We start from the raw sequence: 10,614 nt of genomic DNA, 5'->3' as shown, positions 1-10,614 counted from the left end.
TCTAAACTTATGGCTACTCTCAGTTTTAACCCAGAACTTATGATTATTTGCATTTTTTACCCTAAACACTGATGAATAATTTTTTGCTTTTTCTATTTTTCTTGTATCTGCGACCGCTTTAAACGGTCGCAACTTTTTTTTATATATTTCTCGTATTTGTGACCGTTTTATACGGTCGCAAATTTTGTTTTTTTTATTTGCGATTGTTTTAAACGGTCGTAACTTTTACTATTTTTTATTTTTCTCATATTTGCAACTGTTTTCCGACCACAAAAATACAGTCGCAAAATTTGCGACCGTTTTGCGATCGAATCTGGATTGGTCTTTAATTTTGCGATTGTTTTGGTTTTAGTCACAAAACGGTCACTAATTTTGCGACCGTCTTATGTTAATCGCAAAATTTGGTCGCAATTGCCTAGTTTTCTAGTAGTGAATAGTGACAAATACTATCTTCATGATAGAAGCTTAGTGATGCAGCTAATGAACAATGTACCTCAAATATTGTGTATTGAAGCCAAAATTTCTCAAATATTTTTAAGTGTATTCAGAATATGTTGCAATTCATGTTCAACCTTTTTTATATCCATTCGTTGTTTTTGAGAAGTTGAGTGTAAGAAACTTTCAAGGATCGATCGGTCATTGATGGTTGAGAGAGATATCTATTCCTCTTCTTCTTACACCAAGCATATGCAGATATGCTATACATATTATGGTGGAAAGGGTGAATATAATCAAAATGACTACTACAAATCGATGAAAACATTTTTTTTTATGCTTATTTGTCGTGTTGCATTTGGGTAACCCAAGTTCTACAAGTCCACACAAAGTCTACTGTTCCAAAAATAGAGAATGCACTTTCATTGGCGAACACTCCTAGTGTTGGTACCTCACCCTCAAAATCGTTATGCGGTAGGTTCAAATATTCTAACTCAAACAATTCTAAAAAATTAGGAATTTGTCCTGATAAATTATTATGAGAAATATCGAGTTCCACCAGTCCTTTCAAGGAATTTAATGATGACGGTATCATACCTGGAAACAAGTTTTCTTTGAGGGATAACCTTGAAAGGCTACCACAATCACCAAGGTTACTATGATGTTATCAGATATAGGTGAGGTTTATTTGAGAAGAAAATTTAATTGAGAAGAAAAACAACAAAGGGTACAATTGTAAAATATTAAGTAGTTTTTCTTTCATCTTATTTATTTCTATCTTTAACTAACTAATTACACATGAAGACTATCATTCTCTATACTATTTTTTTTTGTCTACACACATAAAAAGTTATCTTACATATTTCGAAGTTTATCCTACACATATTTAAATTTATCCTACACAACTCGTAATTTATCCCACACACCTAGTAATTTGTCCTACACTCTAAATATTAATATTTTTCTTGAAAAAATATATATTTTGAAAATAAGTTACAAATTTAATGTAGTTAACTATTAAAGAGAAAGACTAGAAATTAATAATGTATGTAAGTTTGCAAATATACCCTTACACTAAACTAAATGCAAATATTAAATGAAGTAAAAAATAAAGCATTTTTATTGGTTGAAACTTATTTTTACAAAAAAATTATTTTCATTTGAACCATCCACACCTGATATATTATTATAAGATAAATCCAATGTAGTCAACAAGTTGAAGTTTTCAATCTCGCTTGAAAGCGAACCAGACAAGTTGTTTTGACTCTTGAGAAAGATTCAAAATTATAGATAGAGCTTGAAAGCGAACCAGACAAGTTGTTTTGACTCTTGAGAAAGATTCAAAATTATAGATAGAGCTTGAAAGCGAACCAGACAAGTTGTTTTGACTCTTGAGAAAGATTCAAAATTTCCCGCTGAGTTTATTATCATTAATGTACAACTCTAATAGACGATGACAATTTCCCAGACTTGATGGAATAACCCCTTCCAACATGTTTGAAGATAAATCAAGTTTGATCAACAATGATAAGTTCCCCATGGTATCAGGAATCATTCCCGAAAATTGGTTTTCATATAAATAAGGCAAATTGAATTTAAATAATCCCAACCATCTCAATTTGACTGTGCCGATAATAATCCGCACTGGCCCAGTTTTGGTCGATAATAGTCCGCCGTTAAAAATAGCTTAATGGAGTTAAGTTTTTTTCCGAATTACAAACCGATGTTTTAGGGATTTTGATCAGAATGAGGATAGGAGTCGATTTATGTAAAACTTATCTCGGAACGTTGCTCCAAACGACTTGATTTTTGTTAATTGGAAGTTTAAACACCCGAATTGAAGTACCGTTTTCGTCGTTTGGGGCAGTATTTCGAGGTAAATTTATATCAATCAACTCGTATCCTCGTTCTAATCAAAAGCCCTAAAACATCGGTGTGTAATTCGGAAATAAACTTAACTCCATTAAGCTATTTTTAACGCAGACAATTATCGGCCAAAAGTGGACCAATTCAGATTATTACCAGCAAATAATTGAGTTGGTATTATTATCGGCTAAGTTGAGAAAGTTAAGATTATTTAAATCCAATTTGCCTATAAATAAAGATCTTGTAATTTTTGAAGATTACCAATCATTGACGGGATATTTCCTATGAATTGGTTACCTCCTAGAAATAAAGTCCTCAAACCAACTAGATTACCAATTGATCTCGGGAGGTTTCCATGTAATTGATTTGCGTAGATATTGAAGCCGATTAGAAAGGTTACCGATTGATCGAGATTCGAGGGAGTACTCCTTGAAAGCTGAGGTACAATTTTTCAAAGTCTCAATAAACTTCATCTCATCAGCTTCTTTGCTTCTCAATATATTATTACCTAAGGATATAAAACTGATTGTCAGTTCCCCACTAAATTTGTTGTCAAGTATTTCAAGACCTCTTAATCTTAAACAATTAGAAATGGATGATGGAAGAGGTCCAGTTAGTTGGTTACCCCAAAGTTGAAGGAGGACAAGATGAGGGAGCATTGTGCCTATGGCGAGAGGAAGACTACCGGTGAGTTGATTATCAGCCAAGCTAATTTCAGTTAATAGTGAAAGCAAATTTCAAGCTCTTCAAGGTTAGAACAACTTGATATGCTATTTGGGATCCCCCCTTGAATTTGTTTTTGTTCAAATATAGGAAACGTAGCCTAAAAAGACGACCAAGCTCACGAGGGATGGCTCCTTGAAAGCTGTTGTTAGCAAGAGAAAGCCCATGGAGAAAGCTTAGGTTTCCTACAGCAGCAACATAACCCAGTTTTGGGCCTTCAACAACAGCTTCAAACCCGGGCCCAAGTATTAAAAATAAGCCTCAGCCTTCTTCAACTCCCATGATACATCTATGGGCCATTAATAACGGCAAAGGAGTCCAGATATGGGACTCAATCATGAGCAACATAACCCAATAGTGGGCCTTCATCAACAGCATCAAACCAAGGCCCAAACAAGAACAAGAAGCCCTGGCCTTGGATAGATTGTCAATAGAAAATCCCATCCAAAACCAAGCCTTCATGTGCCGGTTTGCGCAGACCATATTGACCCAGAACTTGACATGTTTTTTTTTTATATCCCACACATTAAGACCAGGTCTCAATGTCCGTTATTGGGCTGGGGAGCCATCATGGCCCCCCTCTTTAACTAGAGAGGGGCGGTGTTGGGGGAGCCACCCAGCTGATGTGGCAGGGGCGCGAACCCACACCATGCTGTCTAACAATTAAATAAGTGTTGTACTCGAAATGCATGATGGAAATACAATATTGCTATGAGTTTCTTTTTTAACACCCAGCCATGGCATCTTTTAAAGAAACATTTGCAAGTCATTTTTGATATAATAAATACAGCTAACACCCAAAATTCTTATCACTATCATAGGTTTCGTATTTCTTAAAGTACAAATAACACATTAACACACAATTAATCTACATTCTTGACGGTCGTCTCTATGAATATACTTAATTAATATTAAAAACTACATAATGCCAAATTAGCCATATTGAAATTTAAAAATTACATAATACCTATTAAATATAAATTAAATTAGAAAATGAACAAAATACTAAATAAAATTGAATACAACATTTTAATAAAATCTTAAAAAATAATACATTCTTGACGGTGTCATGAACTTAGTTTAAAGACAAGCTGACTACGTGAGTCAAAAATTTCAAAATTGCATTTTGTCGTCCTGATATAGAATACAACATTTTAATAAAATCTTTAAAAAAAAAATAATACATTCTTGACGGTGATACGGTGTCATGAACTTAGTTTAAAGACAAGCTGACCACGTGAGTCAAAAATTTCAAAATTGTATTTTGTCGTCTTGATATTCTTCTTCAGAGCTTGACGGATCGTACGAAAATTGTATAATTTCAAATTGATGCAATTTGAGACGAATGTGAAAAAAATATTGGCATAGAGAATGTGTGAGAAAAAAACAGAAATGTCTTTTTTTTTTTTTTTTTATAGAAAAGAAGAGTTAATTTTGAGTTGTATTTATAGGGGTTTATTCTTTTTTATATGACTTACGGTCGTATGACCGTTTGGGCCAATCACCAATGTTCCAAAATCAACCATGAGGATCAGTGATTACTCACCGTCAAGGCTATAGTGTATCCGATGCTCGTTTTTCTTTTTGTGTAATAAGCGTATACCTCATTCGAGTGACATCGTTCACAACACATTTTCAAAGAGTCGAGTAAAGAAAATCCTCATTCAGCACCGTTAAATATACATGTTTTCATTATTTATCAACATAAACAATAAGCTTATTTTTATTTATGTTCATAATTTGACGTAATTAAGGCCATCAATCATCACCAGTGGCGGATCTAGAAAACCTTCATAGGGGTAACGTCTTAAAAGAAAAGGGTAACGAAATCGAAAAAACGTTAAAAAAAGGCAAATTTTTCCAAAATTTAAACTACCGCCGGAGCGTCAAGGGGTAGCGGAGGCTACCCCTTCTCATAAGGTACATCCGCCCCTGATCATCACGTTGGTGATCAGGTGATGTATAATTGAAGAATGTAATTTTATATCTTACAAAGTAATTTCAAATTTATACTTCAAACACCAAAGACCTACTAGTCTAGTGGCATCTCTCTCCTTTATAAAAGAGATCAAAAGTTCATATCGTGCACCTTGCAAATATAAGTGGTTAATAAAAAAAAGGTATTTATTACTTGAGTAGGTTAGTTTGTTGTTTAAAAAAAAAACTTCTTTAAACAATGTGTTCATACCAGGGTTGTTGATTAAAGCCTAAACTGACATAAAGCCTATGTGACCCAATGGCCCATTATATTTCTTGCCAAACTGTTTTCCATAGTGAGTAATAAACGGGGTTTCTTTTCTTTTCAAATTTAAATGTAATTATACCATCAAAACTTAATGATTTATACATCCAGTTACAATTTTAAAAACAACACCATATAATAAAAATATACAATTTTCCCTGTAATTGATATCCCACCACACATTTTACTGAATATAAATAGAATTCCTGTAGTTTATGATCCCTTTATACATAACCTGCCAGTTGAGAGGCATCGTCTTCCTGCATTTCTTATTGCCACCACCAAGCTCGATGGCGGAAACCGCCACTTTTGGCGTCAACTTCACTGAGTCCACTTTCTTGGCCAATACTTCTTCATCTAAAAATCTTACTTTCTTCTTTGTTTGGCTCTTGCATGGACCTATAATGCATGCACATATAAGACTTTTGATACATTTATATAAGAGTTAAATGCGTGGTTGGTCCCATTAGTTTGCAAAATAGACATTTTACATGGATTTAACTATAAACTTAACGATGTTAGCTGCTAAGGACCATCCATGTTATAAAAATGCAAATATCGGGCCACAGGTGTAATACTTTTCAATCCATCAGAACCAATTGTGTAATTTTAAAACCACGAGGATCAACTGTGTAAAATCTGCAAACCACAAGGACCAACCAGACATTTAACTTTTTTAAATTAGTTCATATTTTGCCTAATTCATGCATGCATGCACGTACGTCAATAATATAAATCTTTACCATGGTACCTTCCCCTTTTTAATAAAAAAGTATACGTGTATATGATAATAAAATGATGATGAAATTGGTCATAAAACCAAATACCCAGTTCAAATTCTATCTTTTTCATGAAATCGGATAGAAGACGTTTATGAATTTGATGAGCAAGAATCACAACACTTCCGGATACAACGAAAACCGTCATGAATCCTGTTCGTATATCCATCTTATTTGCTCTCAAATAACCTGTCAAATCTTTGGGTTTAAACCTACAAAAAAGGAAATTGTTGGGGTTTTAAGAAATAAAGATTAGGGAAAATCATGATAGGAAAATGAAGAACTTGCATTGCATTTGAATGGCGAATGGAGGTGACAAGAGGTTTGAACAAGTAATTTATAGGTTTATAAGGGGTGGTGATAAAATGAGGGGTTGAGGTTCAAAAACCATTGCTTTTTTATTTTATCATGTTTTATTTTAGCTATTCGACCAATATTTTTTTTATTTGGTGGTAAATCTGTTTGGTTCTCTAGAATTTTATAAAATTAGAATTGAAATCCATTTCTAAATTGTTTGGTTCACAAATTTGTTAGTACTGGAACATGACCCAAAGGGATAACATGTTTTATTGAAAAATAAATAAATTAAGTTAAGAATGATTTTTCTCACATATTTTAATGCAAAAGAATAAAATAATATTAGGGCTGTAAACGAACCGAACGAACACAAACAAGGTCATGTTCGTGTTTGTTCGTCAAGGAAATTAACGTGCTCGCGAACTGTTCACGAACGCATACCGAACATAAGTTTATGTTCGTGTTCGTTCGTTAAGAAAATTCAATTGTTCAATAACAGTTCGTGATCACGGGTCTCGAACACAAACGAATGCAAGCAAATAAAAAATGAACGTAAACGAACATTTAACATGAAAATTGAAAATAAAAACATTGTTATCTTAAAACATTGTACATAAGTAGTTAAATACAACCATCAAATGATAAATCAAAACACAAGAAGTTTACTACAACCAACAAACGATGAATCAAGTTGAACTAACTTAGACATAATTATTGAAAGTTTAACTTAAACATAATTATCCCAAAAAATATCTTAGAATGTCTAAATTTTAGCTAACCTAGAAAAAATAGGGTTTAAAGTTTTCAATATGTTTAAATAAAATGTTTATTATTTATTATTATTTTTAATATAATCAAACGAATACAAACGAACGTAAATGAATGAACATGAACAAACGCAACCGAACATATTACTGAACGTTCACGAACACAGTCGAACGAACGAGACCTGTGTTCGTGTTCGTTCTCTAAGCTAACCGAACGAAAATTTGTGTTCATGTTCGTTCGTTAAGCTAATCGAACGAACATAAACGAACTTCATGCCGAACGGTTCACGAACTGTTCGGTGAACGTTCGGTTCATTTACAGCAGGGGCACAACTTTGTGGGGGCCAAGGGGTGCCCGACCCCCCGAACTTTTCACCCAGTAGTACCTGGTATGTAGTTTTCGTATATAATTTTTTTAGGTATATACGTTTTCGACCCCCTGGTTTTATAATTTTTTTTAGGTATATACGTTTTCGACCACCTGATCGGAAATCTCAAGCTTCGCCACTGGTTTACAACCCTAAATATTATGGGTGCTTTTTGAGTCATCAAGATCATTTTATTATATTTGGATTTTCTTGTAGTCAAAGAAGAAATCTATATTATATATATATATATATATATATATATATATATATATATATATATAGATTAAAGATTATGTACATTAATTCAAAGTGTGAGAACTATGAGAAATATTGTGGAGATGACATGTATCTTCAATCTAAATTAATTCAAAAGGGTAAACACGTAATTTTCTCATTGATTCAATTAATTGATAACCTACCATAAACGTCGCCCTTTATTTTAGGAATACGAACTAATCTACGAATTCGTATTTTTTTATCGTTCATCAATTATAACTTTATGAAGACCACAAAATGAAGGTTTTATAGAGTGTTATATAGTGATGGATGCAGAATGAAGGTTTTATACAGTGTTATAGTGCTATAATGTTATATTTTCTTGTAGCAATCTATCATGATGTATAGTGCTATATAGTGTTATAGTGTTATATTTTCCGGTAGGAGGTCTATGATGGATGTATAGTGTTATATAATGTTATATAGTGTTATATAGCGTTATAGTGTTATATTTTTCTGGTACCAGGTCTATGATGGATGCATAGTGTTATATAATGTTATATAGTGTTATATGGTGTTATATGATATTTATATGGTGTTATATAGTGTTATATATTTCTGGTAATAGTTACATGTTTCCAGATTTTTAGAATGTCTGGATTTTTAGTGTTAGTTTGAAATATATAAAGAGACACTATTACCCCTACAATTTCAAATCAGTCCAAATAATTAAAACACAATTTACAATTTGGTCCCTATTGATCTTAACCATTACATCAAAGATCTAATGGTTTAAAATACTTCTCACATTTTAGGCCCTTTTTACACTATCCTTACTATATATATATAGAGAGCCGCTAAAATGAAAACCATCCCCAGTTGCGAGAACCACTCTCCACCAAAAAGATAATGACAAATATGCAGTATTATTTTAAAATCAAAAGGGCAATCTAGTTATTTCAAATCCATCTCTGTCTCTGTCAGTCTTCAAAGTCTCTCACCCTCTTTCTATCACACATTTAGGGCATGTTTGGCTAAGCTTATTAGAGGTAAAAAGGATTTTTGGGAAAAGGACTTTTGGGAAAAGGACTTTTTGAAAAGGAGTTTTAAAAAAAAGTGTTTGGATTAGCTTATTGATGTAAAATGACTAAAATGGGCATTCTTTTAGATATAAGGGGGTAAAGAAGGGTTATATTGGTAATTTCATTTTTGAAAAGTCACTTTTGGATCCAAAAGTCAGGAATTCTTGGCTTTTCAAAACCTTCAATTTTCTTCTTTGCTTTAAGCTATTTCAAAAAGAACTTATCCATTATCCAAACATAAAAATAGCTTATTGACTTATCAATAAGCTAATAAGTCATTTTGAGAAGCCCATCCAAACATGCCCTTAAAACCAGACCTCTCTCCCTCTCATATCTTCAAAACCTGGACTCTCTTTCTCATTTATTTTCAAACCCTAATAACCCCCTGAGCAACCGATACACCTTTCTCTCCCCCTCTATTTTCCTTTCCGGCGGCCGGAGTTGGACTCCGACAACTATGACCGCTTTTCTTTGCTCCGACGTGACACTCACACCATACCACTACCCTCCTTCTTCACCTTAAGTCCACCACAAACGCCTATGTTTTCAATGCTGTTCTTACCCCCCGTCCGTTTTCCGATGATGTCGTAGATGATGTTCTCTCTCTCTCTCTCTCTCATCTCTCATCAGATTTGCTATCTCTCTCTCATCTCTCATCAAATCAATTTTGACGGCGACGGGGGGTGTGGTGATGGGTTTCACGGCGACGGTGGTGAAAGGTGGGTTGTGGTGGTGGGTTTGACGGTGACGATGACGGTGGGGTGAAGGGCGGTTGTGGTGGTAGGCGGATAACCCAACTTTGCCTCTTATGAAGCAATCTTGAAGGTTCTGTTATCACTTCACTCATCACTTTCAGATTTTAGTTGTTTCTGCAAGTTTTTTTGACTGTTATGAAGCAATCTTGAAGGTTCTGTTATCTGTCTTTATTATTCATTGGTTCATTGTTGATTTACTCTAATTTATTTTATTATCTTTATTTGTGGTTGGGCGGATAAACCAACTTTGTCTGAGTTTCTTTATTCATCTATGACTTTTAGGGTTCTGTAATATTTGGTCAAAGCCATGTGAAATTTAATTTCTTTTAGAGGGTTGTTGGTGATATACCTACAAAAGGGGTAGCTTTGATTTAGGTGGGAATTCTATCAGTATGCTTCAGGTATAAAAATCTTATGCAGTCGGGAAATTATGATGCATTTGAGTTCCCATTTTGGGAATTTTATGGTTGTAGAATTTGGGATTGGACGTGATTACCTGATGATACTGTGATTCAGGGGGATCCCGTGGTGCCCGTTTGGTGTCGGTGGTGCCTCGTGGTGCCCGCTTGGTACCGGTGGTGCCCCGTGGTGCCGATCGAAAAGTTATCGAATCTGCATGTGGTTGTCTGCTACTTTTTAGAGGATCAGGGAATGAAAATTTGTGTCGTTTGGCAGTGATAGTTCGAAACAATTTTTCCGACAAATTGATAACGATGGCGTGACAAGGATAGTGGAGGGTAGGTTTTTGAACCTGCAACCCCACTTTGCAGCCTTGATTATTTGAAAACTTTGAGCCAAACCCCGTTTTTTTTCAAGTTCCACACATTGTTTTAATTTTTTGTTGTTGGGTTTTTTATATTTTTTTTCATGATGATAAGTTCAATCTATCAGAGACACCTACCGAGTGTGATTTCAGGGTGCGTTCGTTTTGTGTAAAAACGTTTTTGTAAAAAAAGTTTAAAACCGTAACAAAGTTTTCATAAACAAAATTGAACAGAAAAAAGTTTTCGTAAAAAAAAGTTAAAACCGTTAACTCGTAAAACGTAAAACGTAAACTTTTTAACGTAAAACGTAAAACGTAAAC

The 10,614-nt window shown here is 33.9% G+C and overlaps 1 long non-coding RNA gene across 1 annotated transcript; it reads left to right on the top strand.

Annotated features, from left to right (window-relative positions):
• The first annotated feature begins 9,062 nt into the window (after positions 1-9,062).
• Positions 9,063-10,317, top strand: LOC118480411. Its single transcript, XR_004862607.1, has 2 exons — positions 9,063-9,931; positions 10,047-10,317. It is a non-coding gene; the product is annotated as an uncharacterized LOC118480411 (long non-coding RNA).
• Positions 10,318-10,614: the final 297 nt, after the last annotated feature.

This window comes from Helianthus annuus, chromosome 7 (assembly GCF_002127325.2).
Source record: "Helianthus annuus cultivar XRQ/B chromosome 7, HanXRQr2.0-SUNRISE, whole genome shotgun sequence".
In the NCBI taxonomy this organism is placed as follows: Eukaryota; Viridiplantae; Streptophyta; class Magnoliopsida; order Asterales; family Asteraceae; genus Helianthus; species Helianthus annuus.
Note: the sequence above shows the minus strand (reverse complement) of the source record. Positions and strands in the feature narration are given on the sequence as shown.